Consider the following 11735-nt stretch of genomic DNA (forward strand, 5'->3'; position numbering starts at 1 on the left):
TGTGCAGATACCCGGAACGCCTTATCTGATCACAAACAGCAGCCCAAGGGAAACAAACAGGAGGATTTAACACTGTCAAAATCATCTTGGCATTTAGTTTCCTTCTGAAACACGCAAGTATTTCCAAACACTACCAATTTTATTTGTAGTTACCTACTTCTCCCACCCTTCAAAAACAGCACTGAGTACATTCGCCTTGTTCTAGACAGAGCTAAAGCCCCCTAAAATTATTGGCAACATCTGTAGAATAATAGCACAGCAGAAATACAAGATCATTATTTCCTGTGAATGCAAAACCTCACTAGAAATTAGTGAAAAGCAGTTTCACTTTAGTTAGATATGAGAATATGGGGCAGCTACATTTCAGAGCTGTTCTCTTTAAAGTTATCTTACATCCAGATTTTTTTTCCAGAATACAATACTCTCCTAGTGACTTTCAGATACTATGAATAAAATTAATGGTGAGGTCATCCTGAAAAAAAGAAGAACTCACTACAAAGTATTGCCCAAGAAGAACTGTGTTATGTTGCTGAAAAAACCACAGGATCAAACAGCTGAAACAAACCCAAGATGATCAGTTTAAAAAGATTTACTATTGCTGGAGTATTTTTTCCTCTCCAAGTGAACCCAAAAGACCTTTGTGAATACTTATTTTCAAATCCCCTTGCTCGCCCTCCCCCATCCATGCAGGCATAGTGTTTACAGCTTCCCTCACTGTCTGGGAGCCATGAAAACAGGATCACGAGAAAGAAGCATTTTCAAGTTGCTGGCGACCTCCAGAACTCCCACTACGACTGTGCCTTTTCCCTAGGGATCCCATGACATAGCGAAGGCAGAATATCTGTCCTAGTACATTTTCTTCCAGCTAAAGGCAGAATTTTGTCTCTTTGTTAAACAAAGGAAAGCCTGGAATTAAATTTTCCTTTTTAGTCCAAAATCATTCAGTAATTCCATCTCTAGCTCCATCTCAAAGGACAGGATTTTGTTGTTTATACAGGACTAGTAGTCATAAAGCACAACAAAGAATTAGAAAAGCAACATATCACCTATTTACACTTCACATATCTGCTTACTCATTATTTCAGCAATTAGCTTGGCTTGTAGTGCAGCAGAATGAGAACTACCTTCGCACCTGGCTCTGTGCTGGTCAGAGCTGTTCCTACACAGTAGGCTGTGAGCTCTGAAGGTCAGGGAGCAGCACCCAAATTCTTTCAAGCTGTTTAAATCCAGAGCTTTAAAGTTTGGCAACAAAATCAGAGCAACATGCCATTTTGTACCCATAGAAATAAGGTGTTCCTCTGATTACATACGTTTGTTTAATACTCCGTTTCATATGGCTGACAAATACTGATTTATGTGAACATCAGGAAGAGCACAAAGCCAAAGCACACCACAAAATCTTACTCTGCTCCTTGCTGCAAATATTAATGGTTTCAATGTCAGCTTTCCCATGCAGTTCTGCTTTTGGAAATTAGTGCAAGACGATGTAAACAAAAGCTTGCACTAGAATGTAGTTAATGAAACCAGGTTTGAAAAGTAACAAATGCTGGTTATATAATTAAAAATATATAAAAATTCCACCTTAAATAATGCTGTTTATTTTTCTTTCCATGTTTCTTCCCATCCTCCCACCTTCCTGGGATATTTGGAATGCAGACAGTAAACAGGATCTTTAAAAACAGGAAGTGCTGGCACACAGACAAGGAACCAGAGCAGAGTTAATCCAGGTGTTCTGAGCTCCCTTCTAGTCTGAATCCCCACCCAACAGGAGCAGCTGTGTAGCAGACCTGTAACTAAGATCCAGGGCCTTTCCCAGTGCTGATCTCCCCAGATTTGTCACCTTGGCTTTTAGAAGCAACTGCTGCAGCACGATGAACCTCCAGTTGCGTTGAGGAAGAACAAAGATTTCCTCTCCTACTGTCCCTACTCAGAAAGGCAGGGAAAGAACTGCAATAAAACTCCGGAGGTCCAGCAGACCTCACACAGCTACACTTGCCTCTCTGCCACAAGCAGAAGTATCAAGAGGGTTCAATTATTAATTTACATTCATCTTTACACAAATAGTCACCCTGTGAGCCCGTTCTTTACTAAGAAGCAGCTGAAAAAGACATCAGACTCTGACTTATAGTATCTTGTTTACTTCCCATGTAACATTTCTTAGGATGCAGTCTGGAAGTAACTTTAAATTGAGATCAAATGTTTCTGCTGTACGAAGTTACTCCAGACCCTGAAAGCAACTAATGCATAAAACCAGAAAAAGCTTTTGGAGTGGCAGTGGATAGCACCAATCTCCACAGATTTTTAATAGCAAGCCTAGAACAGTGAACTGGAAACTGAAGTTTCAGTTCTGTAATCCAAATATAAATTAGCTTTCCATTTATTCTATCTTAACTGACTTCTGTAGCCAAATAGTACTTAACAGGAGTATGGGTTTAGTCTGCATGGACTTACTGAATTCAGTTAGCAGGAATCATTATCTTGTATTTACTGGCAAACAGAGGATAGTATTCAACTTCATTTTTGTTAGAGGATTAGTAAGGAACCACATGCCTCAGCAAAAGCCATGGAAGTAGGTTGTTTTATTTTTCTCTTTGTTTAAAGTCCTAAACTGAAAAACTTAAACAATGCTTTCTCCACTGAGCTACTCCTCAACTCCCTTTCCAAAACCATTTGTTGAGAGAAGGAAGTTTGTGGCAGAGTTAACACAAAGGCACAGCCACTGTAATGAAAAAATTCAATTCTGCAGCTAAGTCCACTTGTCCTATAAACAGCTGAAACTCACAGAGTTCCTAGCAGGTTATCCTATACAAAGACACATGGAGTAAGACAGCAGCAAACAAAGCCAGTTCCCTGCCCTGTGGAAGCTGTTGTCTACTTCCACACCAGCTACAATCACAACAGGAAAGGGTCAGTCAGAAATGAAGCCCTACTCTATCACTTGTTTGTGGTACCGTCAATGGTGATTAACGAAATATTTATTTAGCAGTAGATGATAACCCTGCTGAGAGGTAAACAGCAACAGTTTTCCATAAAATATTTTCTAGAGACCAAGACTGTCCTGCCAACCCCCCCCCACCAAGTGGGGATAATACTCATCTGCAAAGAATTTGGCACCACTAATTGCTCCCATCAGGCTTCATCTCCCTAAAGGTCACAGATCACATTGGATGTATTGCACCTAAGCATATAGGAAAACTGGGCCTTCTATTTGAAACAACACTGCAAGACTAAAATCCCGATTTTGTAAACTTATCTGACTGCTTCATGTAAGTTACAAAGAAAACAAAGATTCTCTGAAACTTTAAGAAGTGTTTATTCTTGTTCTAGCTGGTGGCCCTGGTTGAACAGCACTTTTCTCTGCCCTTACAGGTTGGATATCACAATCATGATGCTCAAGACGTCAATACATTTGCATTTGTGTTCAACAAGTGGAAACAAACATGATTCACTGTGACTCTGTGTGTCAGTAGGCCCTGCATGCTCCAGCCTGAAGCACAAAACCAGCTCTGGTAAACTGGGACATGGTTCTTCAGTCTTTAATCAAATGTTCATCATTCCAGTACATGACTGTTAGAAGCAGCTGTTATGATTTGATGTTAAAGTCCTCTGCACAAATTAGGCTGCAAATGAGATCAAATGCCTGTTCAACAGTACCAACATTATTCTGCCACATTAAGCATATAAGGGAAAGAGAAGAGAGTGCAAGCAGGAGATAGTCACCACCATGGATCCTGTGGTGTCCTGGTGGTCCTTCAGTGCCCTGAGCTTCCTTGCAGTGGTGGTAGAATCCCACTTGGTTCACTCCGAGTCACTTTTATACCATCCCTCATTAGCATGAAAAGCGTGAGTAGGATGGGTTTTTGGTTCCTCATTAGCATGGGATGTGAGAGTGGGAGTGGTTTTCCAGATCCTCATTAGCATAAGGCAGAGTGGGAGTGGTTTTTGGTCCCTTATTAGCATGAGATGTCAGAGTGGGCGTGGCCTCACCATTACACATGGTCAGGTCTCATTGTGGTGGTCACTAAGGGTCTGCTCTGGGAGTCGTACAAGGCACACATCCCCCCAAAACCAAGTGTCCTCTTTGTGACCCCCCGCCTTGGCTTGTGCAGTTACACACTTGTTCTGTAACACACCACAATGGAGCGTTGCTGTGAAAAGCATCACGTTTGGTCAGAACTGAAAATGTTCCTTTTTGTGGCTTCTGCAGGGCAGCTCTGGTGTTTCTGCAAAAAGCTACACCACCGAGCAAGTGTTTAAGCCAGATGCTGCAAATGTTATTAACCCTTTCCCTACAGCATCTGCTTTGCAAACCATGTTATGCAACACAAGCATGGTAAGCGTGGGGCTACTGAGATGAAGCTGTGTGCTGCGCATCTCCCTTTCCTCCACTTCAAGCTGTAACCCAAATTGTTTCTCTGACAAGGCCAGGGTACCAGCAATTTGTGGTTGATGCATCAGAAAGAAATGGCTAGTGTTTGTCTAAATAGATAATGTTTGTAGTGAACATGAACTTCCCAAAGAAGTGACATAAGCTCACAGGTATTTAAGCAGTGACTATCAGTCACATCTCTGCAGTAGTTACTACAGGATTTCCCAGCTTCCCAGTTTAGAAAGTCACTTTCATAACAAGATTAAATGGTTTGAGACTAAGGCATATGCAGCCTACTACTACAGAGCTCTGTAAGAGGGATATGTTAAATTGAAAGGCCTTTATTTTTAAAAAGCCAAAAAGATACTGGTAGTAATCAGTCACTGCTATTGAGAGAATTTTACACAACTGTACAAAAAATGAAGTATTTTTTAAATGCATGGATGGTTCTTTGGAAACATTTCATTAGTGTTTTCAGAGGTGTGTATATTCAAAAAGACTGAAATCAGTTTTCAGCCTGGTGAAGTTTAACCCTGGAATACACCAGAAGACCACAAAAGTTCAAATGTTTTGGATTTAATTAGCACTCATTAAAAAACACCATTAGGGAAGCGTATCTATTTTGCAAAGCACCTTTTTTGTTGTTTAAAAAAATAACTTGCTCACATACCAGGACAATAAGAGATTGGAATCTATAGCCATGGTTACACTTCTCATATCCCCCTGAAGCTGTTTGTGATACTGTGCTAACTGCTGATGTACAATGAAAAGCTTGGAAAAGAGGTGATGAAAGAAGAGTTGAAGAGCTGGATTACAAAGCAATTTGACAACATATTTAAGAAGAGTTTCCATAGTCAGGAATAGATTTTGCTATCCTTTTCTTCATGTATAAACTCAGCCGTTTTATTGCTTGTTGGCTTCTGTTTCCACCTTTATCTTTTGGTGGTAGTTTTGCCATTGCTCCCCAACCGTCAAAACATTCCAAGCTGGAGCTATCTAAGATCAAGGGAGTGCTGCTGAGCAGTGATAACAACATCAGTGCTTTATCCTCCATTTCAGAGCAAGATGAGGAGGAAGGCAAGTTATTAGAATCTTACATGTTCAACCTTGGTTGAACTCGAGCAAAAGAGTTAATCTCTACCTTCTCAAATCAAATGTTAAAACCAATTTGAGCCCTTTCTTTTAACTAGCAATCTCTTATCCAAAACTTCATGTAACTGTATAAGTTTATCCTCTCCAATGACAGCCTTACAATTTCACGTATTACCATTTTAAACCAAAATACAAATGTAATTTATCATAAATCAATCTTCACAAAAAAACTTGCTACACTGGCAGTGGAACTCACAGGCATATCCTCAATTATACACCACAATCATGACTATTCCAGATGTCTAGTTGTTGCTTAAAAACTAGCTCTTAAACACCAGAGGCATTCTTGGGACAACTGCTCTTTTACAGTACTTAATACCTTAAAATTGAAGATTTCAGGGGTGACAGCATGAAACTGCAAGAAGATAAAATACAATATTTTAATCACTTCCCTCCCACCAGTGGAGACTGCCTTGATAAACTGGTAAGTGGAACTGGTTGTTCAACATCCACAAAGGCAGAAGAACAATTTTCAGTGTTACTACTATCACTTCCACTTTTATAATCCAGTCACAGCATTTCCTGGTTATTCTGTTAAGAGCTGGGAATATAAATTAAAAAAATAAAGAATAAGTGGTATTTTTATAGTCTAAGCAGTTTAAAGACATCACAGGCATATTTTGGAGTATTTGGACTGATAGTTTTGACTTTCCTTTTCACAAAGGAAGTTAGCTCTATCTAGAAGCTTATGTTAGCACTATTAATTTCCATCTTTCAAACTGCTCCTGTAGTCAAGTGTTTTCCAGCTTTAATGAAAAGTATCTTAATGGCACAAGCACCAAATATGGATCATAACATTCCTCGTCACAGAGAGCACATTTATTGAGTTTGAGAAACAAACAATTCCTCTCCACTCTGCTTGCCTGGTAAACAAGCCTTTACCCTCTGCTCATTCTCCCTCTTTTGCACTTGTATTTCCAAGCATTCCGCATTTAGTTTGCCAACGTCTTTGCAGAGATCAATCTCCTCGCTTTTCCAGCAAGTCAGATGTCAAAGTCCCAAGGCACTGGAAATTTTGTTCTATTAGATTCAGATCACATAACAGGCATGTATTTCTACTTATGGCTGATTAGTCTCAGATGAAATGCTGAATCTTGACTATTTTCCTTTCAGTAATGTTCAAAGTTTCTTGCATTTCGAGGACATTCAAGAATTTGTTTCTTTGTTGACTGCTAATAGCTAAGAGAAGGAATAAGGTTGCAACAAGGAGTAATTTTTCGTTCACCAATTTAGCGTCCTCTGCAAGGAGCTGACAGTTTAAGACACTTTTCCATGACAACAAATGCCGTTTCAGCAGAAAACCCATGCAAGAAGCATGACCCAATTTAACAGCAAGAGTTAAAAATCAGGAATAGTCTTGGAACATATTGGGCAAGAGTCATTCATCACCATTAACTGCTAGATTAAGTATTGGCAAAAGACTGACTAACGAGTATGGAAAAAAGAAAAGCAGTGAAGTCTTAATGACAGATAAGTTTTTTGGCATGTTGTACAATCTAGGAGGCAACCATCCAGCTTTCTCTCCTTTCTATTGGAGAGAAAATAACCCAAGGGATGCTTCTCTACATTTCTTTGCCTTAGAAAAGGGTCAGAATATACAGTCAATAAGTGTGACTCAGCTGTCTCGAAGTTTCAGGGAATTTACAGTCAGTCTTAGTCAATTCAATAAGTCTCTTGTGTTCAACAAACAAGCTTTGTGGTTCACAACCCTCAAAAGCTACATTTGCAAATGTTTGTTTAATCAGAAGGTATAGGCAAAACTGCCAAGGTTTTTCTGCATAAAAATCCATGAAGGTAAGTTAATGAAAGGAAATGTGTTAACGAGTAGACAAAAGCCCCAAACAACAAAACCCAGTCTCTGGGATTTATCTAACTCTCTACTGGTAAAAAGCAACAGGCCATGAAACCAGAGATCACTGAACCTGAAGTTGTCTGTTGGGCACAACTGCTATGTTCTTAAACTAGACTGAAGTAGCCACTTCTATTGCTGCGAGTCAAGCAAAAGCTTCACCAGCGCTCCATCATTTCTCCCGTTCAACTTGACAAAGGTAAGCTGGCATCTTAGAATTTAGTTTTTACATTTCTGAAGCTCAGGTATGTGAGCACTGTTTTCCAAAGACAGACTATAAACTATAAACTCCTATTCCCAAGGAGTTTACTTAGCAGGCACAACTGACCAAGTGCTTTTATCCCCTGCTTTGCTGGCTTTAAGAACACTGGAAATAGAGAACAAGTGATGATGTCTACTGTCCCTCACATTTCTTCTTTGAAATACACAGGCATCTTAGACTGCCTTGCACAAAATCTGTGCCCAGAATTAACTAGAAAAATACTTTTCTAGAATTCAAGTGTAGATATATGCCACATAAAACAACATATGTGCTGCAAAACCAATAAGCATTGCTTAGACCGAGAAGTCAGACCCAGAGTTACACAAACTGCACTCAGACTGCTGCATTTCCATATGAATACAAGTTAACATACAGGATTTAGAAAAATGCTTATTTTTCTTTTTTAAACCAATTTAATTCCTTCTACCCCCTAGTAGGGCTTGATTTTGTGCTGGTTTTTTTGTTTGTTTGTTTGTTAGATTGATTGTGTGGGTTTGTTTGTTTTGATTTTGTTAAAGTTAATACTATACCAGTGCTGCAAGAGGAAAAATTAAAAAAACCAAACCCAGCAGTTAATACTCAGAGTATTATTTCTGGTTCATTTAACACTTCATTAACCATTCAGAAACAGATCTGTAGAAGTTCAGTTGGGAGGATCCTCTGGAGGTTATCATGACCAACTCTGTAATCAAAACAAATCACATACATTTGTTGTCCAATTAAATACAGAGAGAAACAAATGTATTCTCTCCACTGCTCCCATTTGGATTCGGATACTACAAAGAGACAATTGTAACAGAATTCTTTGCTATGACACATTCAACTTCAAGAGCAAATGAAAATTCCCATCCAGTTTTAGTGAGAATATTTTTGTGGCCTCTTTTAGTCATAGCTACAGACAGGCATCATCCCCTTGGAGCAGCTGGATGTCTGGCTTTTTAAAAGGATGAGACAAAACTCCCACAAGCAAGGAATGCAATGCATAAAAAGCTGCAAACCCCCCAAACCTTAGCTCACACTAGAAGCCACATCTGCTCTCCAGTTAGCCAGAGTCCAAACTCTTATCCTTTCCCTCCAACTGCATCACACACACAAAAAATGCACATATGGCCCACTCTTTCTCAGTGGGGAGGATTTACTAGATCTCACATATTTTTCAGTAATTACAAACCAGTAAGTAGTAAGACAAAACTTAGTTTTAGAATGGTATTTGAAGACTAAACTGGAAAGACTGGTTTTGCAGTACTATTCTTGTCCAGGTATAAATAACAAAATCAGTTCCTGCATCAATATTGAAGTTAAAACAAAGCATCTTAGCTTCCCCTCACGCAAACACAACGCTCCTCAAATGTCCTATTAACTACAGTCTTTGTTAACCTTCATTAATGTACTCAACAAAGCAAAGCTACATGATACCAATCTAGAGGTGCTATTATTTCTTCCATGATTTGGAACTAGTGTATCATCATTCCAATTTCCTCTCCCCCCAAGCAGGCAAACAAAACCAATAGCAGCAGTCTTCTATTTGGAAGTGACTGATATTTGCAAGATGTTTAGGATATTTCTGACACCCGAAGAATCTGCACCAGAAATCTCAAAGATTACATAAGAAGTTGACTTTTTATGTACAAAACGTAAGAAAGCAGTTTTTGCAGACTGCATGTGAGCCTTAGGCTTGTTGTCTAGTCATTTACTGATAGTTTTAATTCAGAAAGAAATTAAAGTTATGATGATCATCAAGGTTGTTCAAAGTTGTATTATGCATGAGCAAGCCATTAAAGAGCACACCACACAGTAAAATCTGAGGATCTGTGGATCAGGAAGTCCATTCCTTGTATCACAACACCTTTTAAAGGTGAGATTTTCTTCCAATAACTGGAAACCTCTTGTGAGGTTACTTAATTGGTCTTGTGAGACAGCATGAGGGTAAAGCATGAACTCCTTGCTGGTTGCAGAAATTCATATTCTAAAGCTTTCAGCAACTTCTAAAAAGTGAGTTATCCAGGAAAAAGTATCCTTCATTTGCTCACAGAAAGCAGGAATAGCCTGATTAACAGAGAAACAGTTAACTAAGTATTGAACCACTTTATGACTTCCAGTAAAGCACAATTGCTTTGTAAACAAATCAGCTACACCCCCTTTCCCAGAGAATACTCGAGAAAGAAGAAGAAAAAAAAAAAGGCAAAAAAACACTCTCTCAGAGCCATCATTCACACAGTAAACTTCAACAAGAAACAGAACAAATTTGTCATTGATAAAGAATGACAATTTGGAGCAGCCAAACAATTAAAACACTTTGGCATGGATTTGTAGGCTGGGATTCGCCTGCCCTGAAAAAACACGAAATGTTGTCTCCAGGTTGCTAAGAATGGCACCAAGTTAACACCTAGGAAATGCAAGGCATCTCACCAGTCAAATTCCAACTGCAGCTCTGGATTTGCTGCATTTACTGTCCTAAAGAAAAAGTGGACTATTTCACGGATCCCACAGGAATTGCGTGGTTTCATAAATTCCTCTGTGAACACTGTGAGCTTGGTTGATGTGTGGTTTGTCTACATTGGCTAAAATATGCCTCTAAATAAGTAACAACTCTGAAAAAGTTTTCCAATGCTATTGTTTTGAGAATAAAGTTATTTATTGTGAAGCTTTAAGTTCACATGGGGCTTGATTATAGAACAGCTTATCCAGTCAGTTCCTCGTAGCAGACAAACCATTAAATCCCATCACCCTGAGTACTGGAATATTCCTAGGAACTAACAAAGTTTCCACACAAGAAGTGGACTTTGTTTATTACACTGCATTACAGAATTGCAGCATGGAAGCAACAAGTATGAGTACACCCCTATAAACTAACTGTGATGTGGAAGAAACTAAAGAATGAGTCAGATCACGGTGGGAAAGTTTCTAACTTTATCCAATGCAGTAAATCCGAACTCCTGGTACAGCTCAAAGCAGGGATGTGAAGGTACAAATAACTAACAGAACAGAATAGATGTTTTCTATTAAGTTCCACAAAATCCAGACTCAGAACCCAATTTACCACTCCTTTACAAGTTTGCTGCAGAATTAAATGAAGAAAGCTTCATACTCCCTACTGTCTACTTTTTAAGTATATATACTTGCCTCCTGCTTGTTCTGAATAGGCACCGCTTATAAAGAAACCTTTGTTCAATCAGATCTTTGGTCAACAAGAAAAGAAATACAGACAAAAAAAAAAATTAGAGACATATCCATAATAGCAACAGAAGTAATTGGCTTGATATCTTAATAATTTAAGGAATACTCAAAACAGCCACAAAACCCGCAAAGAAAAACAAACAGGCAGTTTGTGTTAGTTTAGCCAAAGTTTTGCTAATACAGAGTCTACCAGAAAAGACACAAATACTGGTAAGAAATAGCAGTTTCATACTTAACATCAGTACAAACCGATCTCTGGGTAGCAAGAAATAGGAAAGAAGGTTTTACAGGTAGCAGGGAAGAGACACTGCTACTGTCAGCCGAGTGCATCTGGAAGCAGGAGGTTGGGTGCCAGGATCCACACACGCCCATCGGGAGAGGCTCTGCTCCCAGCGGCATCAACCAGCCCCATCCCCAGGACTGCTGGAGCACATTTACAGCGAACAGCTCCACTCCAGGGGTGGAGGCACCCACACTGGAAAACAACAAGCCGCTATTCTTCCTCTCCCAGGTCACTTCCCCGCGAGCACCCTGAACGCGGGATGCGGCGGTGGCGGAGCTCTCCCGGCCGAGCGCAGCCCCGCGGCCCCTCAGCCCCGCGCTGCTGCCGGAGCCCCCTCAGCGAGCGGCGCTCCGGGAACGGCCCCCGCGACCCCCGCCGCGCTCGCCTCACTCACCAGCCGCGGCCTCCCCGGGCCGGCCCGCGCCCGCCGCGCCCCGGGCCGCGCCCGCCGCCTCCCGCCGCTGCGGCCGCCCCGCTCGCCTCGGCCGGTGCCTGTGCCCCGGGCGCGGGCGGCAGCGGCGCCGGCAGCCGCTCCCGAGAGCCGCCGCCTCCCGCACGGGAATAACAGGAAGGGAGCGGGGCTGACCCCGGATGGGGAAGGCACCGCCCGCCGGAACGGGAACCGCGGCGGGGGGAGGCGGGC

The 11735-nt window shown here is 40.9% G+C and overlaps 1 protein-coding gene across 3 annotated transcripts in view; it reads right to left on the reverse strand.

The window, feature by feature from the left end:
* PIK3CA (phosphatidylinositol-4,5-bisphosphate 3-kinase catalytic subunit alpha) overlaps nucleotides 1–11526 on the reverse strand; it is a 37235-nt gene extending 25709 nt beyond the window's left edge. The window contains exon 1 of one of the 3 annotated variants that reach the window (XM_048314043.1): nucleotides 11487–11526. The gene's annotated coding sequence lies outside the window, so the exon portion shown is untranslated. Of the gene's footprint in view, nucleotides 1–3720; nucleotides 3870–11486 lie in introns of those variants that run through there. The other 2 variants (XM_048314040.1, XM_048314041.1) reach the window with 2 other exon arrangements.
* Nucleotides 11527–11735: the final 209 nt, after the last annotated feature.

The sequence above is a fragment of the Corvus hawaiiensis genome, chromosome 10 (genome assembly GCF_020740725.1).
Source record: "Corvus hawaiiensis isolate bCorHaw1 chromosome 10, bCorHaw1.pri.cur, whole genome shotgun sequence".
Taxonomy (NCBI): domain Eukaryota; kingdom Metazoa; phylum Chordata; class Aves; order Passeriformes; family Corvidae; genus Corvus; species Corvus hawaiiensis.